The sequence below is a fragment of the Lepidothrix coronata genome, unplaced genomic scaffold, assembly GCF_001604755.1.
Source record: "Lepidothrix coronata isolate B3197 unplaced genomic scaffold, Lepidothrix_coronata-1.0 Scaffold148, whole genome shotgun sequence".
Classification (NCBI taxonomy): Eukaryota; Metazoa; Chordata; class Aves; order Passeriformes; family Pipridae; genus Lepidothrix; species Lepidothrix coronata.
Window position 1 is genome coordinate 1827394 of NW_016690328.1, and position 11498 is coordinate 1838891.

Genomic DNA, 11498 nt, shown 5'->3' on the forward strand with positions numbered 1-11498 from the left:
TCCAGATCCAAAAGACACAGTTCCCTCCCCAGATCTAACAGATAGAATTTGATGGCCTTAAACACATACATGTAGTGTCATTGTACATGCTGTAAGGGATTAATTCCTCTTTCCACCTGTCATTCCAGAAAACAACATCTCTCACATGTCCTGTGACATACCTGGCCAGTCCATCAAAGTGTCTTAAACAGCTGAGTGTATCTAACACATAGGGTTTAATAGTAGGACAGATCCTCCAAAGGGCCTCAAATTACAACAGAATCCTAGCTTTAGGCTATTAATTGCTGTCCTGTCTGTACATCCATATCCTCTACTTGCATAGAGGTATCACTTCTTTCCTCTGGCAAGGATGGGAAAAAAATTATGTCCAAGAGCTCTTGAGTCATTTGGATGTAAGTCTTCATCCAACAGTAGGTCTTAACAGTAGGCATTAGCTGAGGAAATAATTCCTGTTCTTTTGGGTGTGTTTAATGGGAGAGGGTACACAGAGCATATCTAATGGCATTTGGCTGCCACACTACACAGCTGAGGTTGTCTCACAGAAAGAGACTTTCTCTCACTGGTTTCAGGTTTAGAGCAAACACACTGACTTGGAGTGGATTATTCATCTGAGAAGATAAAAGGAAATAAAATTTCCAAGAACCACAGTGACTCCAGTGTTTAAATGGGAACAAAAAAAAACCCTTGGACTCTGTATCTAAATTTCACGGGCAGATAATTCAGAGACTTCAAAATATGAATAATAGGCTTGGTGTCTATGAATGCAGACTTCTGAATATTTTTAATAAGCTCTGGCTACAGGCATTTTACAATCTAAAGAAATATAAAGCAAGCAACAAGAATCAACTGTTCTTTATAAAGCTAATATATTTCTCACTCGCTCCAAAATTATCTCTGTGGATGGCTGATCTCTGAGTGGTGATAAGCAGATATGTCAGAAGAGAGTTTAAAGTGTATACATAAAATTTTCTTTAGTCCTCCTGAGCAAACCATAGTCACTCAACCCTTATATTTGCAAAAGGGGTTAGTAACACAGTCTTAGAAGGGAGTTATTTGCTAAGAGGGTCCCATCAGCTTTGAAGCATGTGAGCAGAGTCACTGAGTTCACAAGGAGTCTTGATTAGAGCCTATCTGTTCTTTGTGTATTGAAATATTGCCCAGAACAGTTGGGTCCCAAATTGAACTACATTACTAAAACCAGCACTACAAACAGTGATTATCATGCTGATAAGAAGGTCATCTGTATTCCATGTAGGACAGGTTGGTTTTTGTTTTTTAAGTAAATATCCTTAATTACCCACACTTATTGCACCTTCCTGACTTTTCCACATAATGTGCAGAAAGACATCACTGTGGACCACCATCATAATCAGAATGAGCAACCTGTCATGAGAAAAGTGAAAATAAGGAAACCTGTCTTTTTAATGTATGTGTTGATCATTTCTCCTGGCTGGAGTTCAGCCAAACTTCCAGGGAAAACATCCTTTTGGATATCTCTTCTCTACCAAGCTTTTAGGAATCGCATCACCCCAATTATCCCTGAAATCTCCATACCTGGCTCAAATTTGGTTGAAATTCACCAATTTTTAAAAGGTGTTCAGTGGGACAAGACAGTGAACCTGAGTGAAAAAGGACAACATCAAAATAATCTTGGGTGACACCTCCACTGTTCTGCTGTTTCAGTAAAATTTTAGTCTCATTTATTCCCACTGGAAATGGGTCTTCCCAGGTATTACAAAAATTTAAGGATACTAGGACAGGTGGGGAAGCAAATCTGCCTTACTACTCACAGAGAACAGAAGGATTTAATATTTTATTTCTGTAATTTTTATCCAGAATTTTCCCTAGATCCTCTGTAGGATAAAATATAAATTCAATCCTGAAATCAATGTTCTCAGAAGATGGGCAGCTGACTGAATCAGTATGTGGATGAAAAACACATTATCACCATCCCCTTAATGGTAACAGAGCTCCCACCTTCCAAATCCCAACCCTACAACCATCTCATTTCATATTCCGTCCTTCTATAAAAATACACTTCTATGCATATTCAGCTATTCCCTCTACATCTCTTTGTGTGTCTCTGTCTCAGTCTTTTTTTTTTATTTTCTCTATTTTTTCAGAGCATTGGGGTCAGATAACTTGGACTTGAGGAACTAGTGCATAACAATCCTTTTTATCCTCTTGGTTCATCACAAACCTATGGCACTCAAATTACCTTCTGCCAAGCAGACCTGTGCTTTAGGGGCTGGATTATAAAAGCAGGCAGGTGTATGTCACCAGCATCCCCACTGGTTTGCAAATTGGTCCCCAAGAGACACCTTGGCAAATATTCCCACAGCATCCGGAGCTCTGCATAATAGAAGCTAAAACAACTAAAAAGGAAATGCTGCTTCCTATACACTGCATTTGTTTTGCTTGAAGTCTGTCAGATCTAAAGCCACAGGCATGATAACAGCTAATGTATTCTCCACCTGAGAGCAAGGCACCACCTTCCATGAATCTAAAAGAGTGGAATTATGATCCTGAGAGGATTACAAAGTGTATCAACTTCTTTTACCCAGGGTAGTGGATTTTTCCAGACCAATTCAGTGTAGTTTCGTAAGGATTTGCTGTTTTAAACCAGAAAAAGTACAAAAGAGAAAAGGGCTGTGGAGGGCACTGGCCAAGAATGACTCTGAAAAGGACTGACAGTTTTTGCACAGTTTCTTGAGGAAGCAAAGGTTATGTTGCCATGCTCTGTGAGAGTGTGTGTGTGCGTGTGAGTGTGTGGGTGTGTGTGCTGGTCTTTCCCAGTTTTGGACAGAATCAATCCAATTTGATACAGAAGAACAGATCTCAGATATCAAGTTGTCAGAAGTTTAATGGAAACCAAGATCTGCAATCTGAGCTCATCACCTCTCAGACACTTGGAAATCTGTACAAGAAAGAGCTGTTATAAAAGTCCCTAAAGCTTAAGATCTTGTAACTTTGTGATAAACATCTGAGAACACAAACAGAACCTCCTGAGCAGATCATAGAAATCAATGTTTCTGTATTTCCACCACTCAGGGCATGATTTGCTTTAAGGACATCACAGCAAGTCACAAGGAGCATGAAAGCTCTTGACCTGCAGAGTCATGCATCACAATGAAGCCATAATATGTGCAATGAGCTTGTTAGTACAATATCAGATGATGAGTGAGGCTCCTGCTGTACAAAACATTCTTAGCTTGACAGGTTTACGGTCCAAACAATAGAAAGGAGGTAGAGAGAGGAGCCTGAGGCATAAAGGTGAAAAGAAACAAGCAACACACCGTGTTCTCAAGCAGTGATATAGTCAGGACCAAAAATCAGGTCCTCTGAAAAAAAAAAATCAAATCAAAACAAAAAAACAACAGTGGTGCCCTAGAAACTGCACCAACCTGTATCCTACTCCAGTCTGCTGCAAATCAATTTTGCACTGTCAGTCAATGGCCAGTGAGTTACCAAGGCCAATAAACCTGTGCTGAAACACTGAATGCATTTGAAGTGTATGGCAGGAGTCACCCTATCCAACTTTAGATGACTTCAGGGTGAACTTCTCAATAAGTCACCCCGGGCTTCCTTGGAAGCAATTAAAATCAAGTTAATCAGGTGGAGGAGTTTTAGAGCATAAATTGTGCCCGCCTAATTCAGAGTGAGATGAAACACATCTGAAAATCCACTAGGCCACAGAAAGCAAAGTAACCAAGTGAATCCCACTCCTGCATCCCACGTGCCAACAGATCAGCAAACAGGTCCAAGAGCAGATTTACCTGGGGTGCACGTGGGGCGTGTGAGCAAAGGCAGGTGTGTCCAGGACAGAGCCTCCTCCTGTGCTAATACAGACTGGAGCAGCACAAGTGTCCAGGTGAGGAGCAACTGCTGTGTGCACACACATCCAAGTATTACAGCAGGTCTCTCCTTGGCCTCAACCTGGAAGAATCACCTGTCTGTTCCTGAAGGACATGTAGAGCTACAGACAAGATAACGAAACAATTCCTTTTGTTTGCCTGTCAGGCTCTTCCTGACAAGACCTGGCTTGAAGTGCTCTTTGGGTCAGTTCTGAAGGCACAAGTTCTGTTCCATATTACCACATCCCTGAGCTACCTCCCTGGCGGTTTTATAGCAGCCTGAAGAGTTTTCTTAGGTTTTCTCTCATTCTCTTTGTCAATCAATACCAGAAAGGTATTTAGCCACATCAGAAAAGCGATCCATTATGTGAAGCACCCTCCTGGCAGGAAAAGACATTACATTTATTTTTCTAATGCAGCTGAGTAGACATTAATATCTGTAATTACTACTTAAATGCAGGCTGACTGATTTCTCTGTGTTCAGACCATCTGCAGATTGCTCTGAAAATCACAGTCTTGAAATAACACTGACTTTATCCTGTCTTTTTCTATCAAAACATGGTTCTGGGCATGGATCCTACTCTTACACGAAGCTGATTAAGGGCTTGTATTTGTGGAGGTGAGAAAATTTTTGTCATAGTCACCATAGTGTCCGAATAGCATGGGGGGAATGGCTTAAAATTGAGAGCAGCTTTAGATTGAATATTAGAAAGAAATTCTTTATTGTGAGAGATGTCCATGGCTTCATATACATTTCTGAAAATCTGAATTTATGAGAATTGTTGACAGCAGTGTAAAGATGGGGAAAAGCTGCTTCTGTACATTAGATTCTCCATTATGTTGGAACTGAAGATGTTGAACACATGGTTCCTTGCTTCTTTCTTTCATCTACCAGAGATTTTAAAAGAGAATAATAAAGCGAGCATTAGTCATTAATAACTGTCATGGAGAAACTCAAATATCTCACACCAAAAAGAATTAAATCTCTCTGTTTTAGTCCTCCACATAAACTGTTGTGGAAATATCACTCAGCTCTTCTGTTTAAGGATGGAAAATGGAATGGTTCCCTCTCTGTGCAATCTGCTCTCTTACTCACTGATCCAAAGCCATCATAGTCTGCCGTATGCTGTGATGGAGGAACAGCCCACTTGCAGCACAGGTGAGCTGCACATGCACACAGTATCTTGAAGAGAAAATATCCCCACACCAGATGTGTCTCCTGGAGCAGATAAATGCTCCATGGCTCTTTGGCTGACCCCACGAGCTTTGCATATCCTGTCCATTGCCTCCATTTTCACTCTATATTTTGTATATCATCCCATGCTTTGCATTGGCTACAGAGTAGGAAACACTTTGCCTTGAACTCTGCTCTCAAGTTCTCTCTTTCTCTTTGGAAACATCCTTTTAAACCGAACTCTTCAAACCAACCTTCTGGCTTTTCTCAGAGCAGAAGTTCCAGCAATCTGTTTTCTGGTTAACTGTTCCACTATTACCTTGTTTTCCGATGAAAATGAAGCCTGGGTGGTCTCACTCACATTGTGAGTGTCTCTATGTGCACCACCAATAATTTCTGACCTCATTAAACAAAATGATAGAAAAGCCCGAAGCCTCATAGATAATTACATTTCATGAAGGCAGAAGACAAATCTTACAGGCACTGCCACTGTGGGAAAATAAACAAGCATAAATCTTGGCATACACAGGAAAATCCACATGGGAGAGAGCCTTTTACAGGACCCCCAAGCACAAGAAAATATTCAGTCATAGTTTAAACCTTGCTTAAAGCCAAAGTCAATCTACCACAAGACACACATTCACAGGCAAAGCAATTTAATTTATTCCCAAAGTTCTGAAGTAAATGTTGGGTTCATTCTGTGTAATATCTTAATTAGGTTTGTATGTGAGCTGAAAGAGAGTAAAAAAGCTTGGGATAATAGATGCACTACTAAGTTTTTATAGATGATTTAATTCTGAATCTAGAAGGTATTTATAATTTCTTGGTAGTTGTTTGCTTATCTGCGTGAATCCAAATTCACACAGTGACTCTTTTTTTAAGTTTGTTCCAGACATCCATTTTTCTGAAAACATTGCTGTCCAGTTTGCAACCTCCTGTTGCATTCTGCTCCTTCACTGACAGTTTTCTTCCTACTCTTCCCATCTTCTGTAAGACTGTTATAGGACTGCAGGTTGCCCAGAGAAGCTGTGGATTCCCCATCCCTGGAAGTGTTCAAGGCCAGGTTAGATGGGGCTTGGAGCAACCTGGTCTAGTGGAAGGTGTCCCTGCCCATGGCAGCGAGGTTGGAACAAGATGATCTTGAAGATCCCTTCCAACTCAAACCTTTCTGTGATTCTATGACTGTCAGTGCAAGCCAAGACTGGAGCCAGGTGTCTGAGAGGGCTGTGGAACCTCCACCATCAGAGATTTTAAAGAAAGTGTGAGATAATTGAGAAGGTGATATTCGATTAATCGTGTTTTGGGTCAGAGGATTAAGACAAGTAAATTGCCAGCCTTATTTTCCACTATTCTGACATGATCTGACTCTGTTATTTGTCTCCACTGCCCTTTGTTCTGACAAACACTCTGTCCAGATCACTCTGCAAATTTCTTGCTCCAAGCACGCTCTTATTTTTATACTGCTCATAATAATATACAGTGTTGGTGACTTGGTGGGATGTCACGTGGTATCTCCTGTCTGCCTGGTTTCTCTTGTTACCATCTAAGATCAGTTGGCTTATTTTTAGTCAACATGAAGGAAACATCACAAAGCTTAATTTTGCTGGCTGAAACCCCATTCTTTAGAGAAAACAAGTCAAAAAATGAAAGCAAGAAGAAGAAGGAGGTCCCAGCTATGTTTTATTATCAGCATATTGTACCGTCCATTATACAAAGAGAATTTCATCCCACTGTTGAGCATTTCCAATGACTCCCAACAGCTCTGGTTATACACTTACCTTTAAAACTAACAAGATTCATGTACTCAGGTCTTAGCCAGAGGTTTATAGATTTCTAACACTCACCCCTTACGGCCTCCATAAAGACATCTGTTAAATCTCTCCTTGATCATGCTGTCCTTCCAACTCTATTTTTAGCCAGGACTCTCTTTCCATTTGGCAATAGTATGGCAGGAAAGAAAATTGCACTAAATTCTCATTGAAGCCTCCATATGAGCTCACCTCTTGCTTAGGAAGTTGGAAATTCCTGGAAAGTGAGTTTTCTCAGGAAGTCTCACTGCACATTTTTCTGGTGGTTTAACTTTCCTGGTTCCTGTCCCCATGGTGTCAGAACAAGGGGCTGAACAGGCCCATGGTGTATTGATGATCATTGTGTTTAATTTCTGTGTCCTCTGAGGCTTTCTGAGGTGTGTTCTACCAGAGATCCTGGTGGAACAAAGCCTTGGTAAGTCCCAGACCTTCCCCAATGGTTTTTCTCCCTGCTTGGTGCAGCAAGGCAGTCTCCAAGGTGAGCAATAAAAAAGCAAGGCTTGCTGTGCTATTGCCGGTGGCAAAGAGACGGGAATTGCTGAATGACCTTTTTTCCCACTTTCCTACCCATGCAATAGTTTCCATCACCAATTTTTTTTTTTGGCTTGCACTGTTGTTACCTATAAATGATCAGCCAGTCTCTTCGACACGGTGCAAATCGCTGCATTTTTTTCCATTTATTTTCTTTGATTCAGTTTGTCTTGCTCAGTTCAGGGATCAGCTATTCTTTCTCCTGTGAGGATTTACTTTTCTCATCTACAAACTACTGGCTTTATTTATGTGGTGGTGTCAGAAGGTTCACAAACACAGTGCTTGTTAAGATTTGTGTGTGTTCCTTATTTTCTTTTGGTTTTGATGATAACTAAGATTATTAATGGTTCTCCCCTGGCTGAGGTCTCTAATCTGGTATGGACTAGTTCAAAGGGAACAACAAACTGCAGAGAACAAGATAAACTGTGCACACCCCAACTTACAGTGACCTTTCTTTCTTCTGCAAAAACTACTAGTTTAAGAAAAATCTCCACAGTCATAAATCACCATCAATCACCGCTGTTTGGAATGAGCTGGATGAGTTTGGTACATTTATCATGGTTTAAGGAATTTTGACATGTTGTCCTCCTCTGAATGTTAAAGTTCTTTTCTTTGTGGTTGTTTCCTTCCACCACACACACACACATTACAGGAGGCTGCTCAGAAAAATGACAGTATCAATTGTCTTTGCACATCCAGGGGGGAGAGGAGGCACATTGTCCATGCTCCCTGAAGATGAAAAAATTGGAGGAATTTGACCTTGACTGAAGGAATTTCCGTGGAAGATTAGAAAAATAACAGTTCCCTAAAGAGATGCCAGGTCATAATTATCATTGATGGCAACCAACCTCCTGCGTCATTTGAGGCACCTCACAACAAATAATGTTAGCTTTTGACAGAGCTGTTGGCAGCCACATGTGGAAAAAAGTTTAGATTTTACCCACTATTTTCTAGGGGGTTTTTTTTGCAGGCTGAGAGCTACTTCACTTGACTGAAAATAAATAACCCACTGAAGACAGGCAGGTGATCCAAGAGTAAGGAAAATGTTCATATACCATGTAACTATATGTGGATAGTAGGATTATAGGTTGGACTCGATGATCATAGAGGTCTTTTCCAACCTAGTAGATTCCGTGATTTTGTGTGATTTATAACTAGAAGAGATTAAAAAGTTGGATTTCCATAGTACTGAACTATGGGGTTTTTTTCTGCCTCAGTGTGGGACTTGGAACACAAGCAATATTTGTTTAAAAATGGAAATTTTGAAAAGTGCAATTCATAACTGCTCATTTGAATTATTTCTTTTTATAAAAGAAAAAATCCCCACTCTCAGTTATAAGCATTTTGCTTAGACTTTATTCATTAAATTGAAACCAAATATTAATAACTTCTTTGATTTGACCTGAACGTATTTGCAACCTTCTTCTCTTAAAATGACTGGTAGATCATGATTTCCTGTCACTAAAAGTTTTTATGGAGTATTAAATTTCAGCTCTAGCAGCCATATAAAAATTTCTCTGGGAGCAGAGAGAAAAATAGGTCTTTATTGTTCTCCAGAATCATCCTGCAAACCATGTTTTGAGCGTGGATCTCACAGCTCTGGCAGTCAGGCTGATTTTAAACTATTTCAGCTGGTGCAAGGAGAGCAGTAACAGACTGGAATGTTGGGTGTTCTCCAATTCCAGGATTAGAATAAGGAATTAATGAATTTCCTCTTGTCTGTTCTGTGCTATAAAACTGTAGACGTACACATTTAAACTGACAAATCTGAATTTATGCATCCAAATTTAGGTATCTATATGTATGCAAGATGCTCAGTTTAATAGCCTGCCTGCAGGTGTATGAAACATGGAATCTTAAAATGGTTTGGGTGGGAAGGAACCTTCAAGATCATCCAGTTCCAATGCCCCACCATGGGCAGGGACACCTTCCACTAGACCAAGTTGCTCCAAGCCCCATCCAACCTGGCCTTGGACACTTCCAGGGATGGGGAATCCACAGCTTCTCTGGGCAAATGAAGACATTGAGCTGTTCTCAACAAGCCTTTCTGGATTCCAGATGTTGTTGCAGAAGGACATGGTTATCTCTGCAGATCAGGCAGGACTACATTGATGCTTTTGCCACTCTGAGAACTCTTGTGATGCCTCTGTGTGTGCAACAGGGTTAAGAGTCTGAACTGATGTAGTCAACAAAGCTTTGACCAACAACAGAGGTTGGTTTCAGCAGCCTGAAAAATAGAGGGATGATCTCACAGCTCCTACATTCAAACAGAAAGAGGACAGTTCCAGTCCAGACCAGCAGCTGAGGTACAGGCAGGCTGTCCTACAGTATCTCATGTGCTGGATGCTTCTGTTCAGGCAGCTCAAGAAAACCTTATCATCCCCGACTGCTGTGGGACCTTAGTGCACAGAGGCACGTAATTGTTTCAATTTCAAACTGAATCCCACATCAAGGCTGACTTCAATTGCTCCACCAGAGCATCCAGTGCCATGGCATAGACTGTCCAAAGTGGGGAAACGGCAGGAGACCTCTGTGTGGAGCTTTTATAACTCAAGGTGATCTATTCAGCACAGTCAAAAGTGTTTAAGGCAAGTCTACATTTGGTCAGATGGACTGAGATATAAATACCTTTGACTCCAGTGGAACGTGTCCTTGCCCATGGTGAGGGGATAGAATTGGACGATCTTTAAGCCCCCTTTCAACACAAACCATTCTGTGATTCCATGATTCTATGACTCCACTGCCAAGAGTTCTGTTGCCCACAGCATCAGCTCAAATACCTGAGTCCCATGTAAAAGAACCCCACTCTGGACAGCTTGAGCTGGGGAAGTTCAGTCACATTCCCAGTGCATACCTCAAGACATCAAAAATTAGTGAAGTGACCCCTGGTGCCTCCAGGAGAAATAGCTTCATTTGTTTCAAAAACATCTGGGAATTAAGAAAAATGTAAATTCCAGTAAGGTTTCTTGATATGGAGACAAGTGTTCAAAATGAAATATGAACACCTTTTCTACTCTTGCTTGTTGTCTGCACTCTACTGTCACTATAGCACAGAAAAAGGTAAGGCAAATTCATTTAACTGGGAAAAAATCCTCTCTTTTAATAGGGAATACTTGTTTTCAAGGATTAGCTATATTTTATCCGCTCTCAGCATCCAATTAGTTATGTTCCTCTGTTGAAATAGCCTATTACATCCTCCTAGACCCATCCCCTTGGAAAAAACAAACTCATTTCTATGGAAAACAGAGAATATCAGTTTTTCAGCCTTGCTTGGAATTACTCTTTTCACATCACAATTTTGGTGCAAAGGTATGGATGAAGTTTGATATTTGGCTGAAATATTAGCAGTGCAGACATGTGGCTGCCTGAGTGAGCACAGGCTCTTCAGGAGAAAGCCTCAGCTTGAAATACAGTTGCACAATTGCCAACAGTGATGAGGTGAGTTCTTTAAGGTCTAAAGTACATCTGTGAGAGAGATCAGAGGTGGAGAAGGAGGTTTATCTCTCTCATTCAGTGCAGCTCCACACAGCTGGCAATGACTGGATCAGGACTAGAGCTGGATGCTGAAGTCTGTGCCCAAATTAACTCGTTTCCCCAAGCCCTCTTTCTCTCTGTTCTTTTCTATTCTGCCCTAGAAAAAACTCAAATGGAGTGAGATAACAAAATAAAGGCATTTTTGCATTACAGAAACTACTTTTCCCCTAAAGATAACTTAGGACAGAGAGATAAAGCCCAAAATTATATCAGCAGTGCAGATAAAGCCTCAAAGTCACCATTTGTGTTGATCAGGAAAAAACAAGGGGTGCAGCTAAACCATTCCCAGACACTGACTCCAAAAAAGAGCATGAACAAGGTATTCATAGGAGGGATAAAGGCTCATGGGGTCAGAATTAACAAAAATCCCTTCTTGTGCATGACACTTGAAGCCACCTTCAATCAATGCCAGCCCTGCAGACTGAAATATTTCTAAAGGCGGACAGAAGATTTATATGACCATAAATATATTGACTCATTAAGGTTTGGATGAAAGAGATGCATAGGTCTGGAAATTAATAACAGTTTGAGAGAAAAAATGATATTAAAACATCATCAGCCAAAAGCAATGTCACCATTGTAACAACAAACACTAGA

General features: G+C 40.7%; 1 long non-coding RNA gene across 1 annotated transcript; it reads right to left on the reverse strand.

The window, feature by feature from the left end:
* Nucleotides 1–4585: 4585 nt before the first annotated feature.
* On the reverse strand, nt 4586–10091 carry LOC108503951. Its single transcript, XR_001876941.1, has 3 exons — nt 9996–10091; nt 7029–7232; nt 4586–4742 (listed from the first exon to the last, which is right to left on the reverse strand). It is a non-coding gene; the product is annotated as an uncharacterized LOC108503951 (long non-coding RNA).
* Between the last annotated feature and the right edge of the window lie 1407 nt (nt 10092–11498).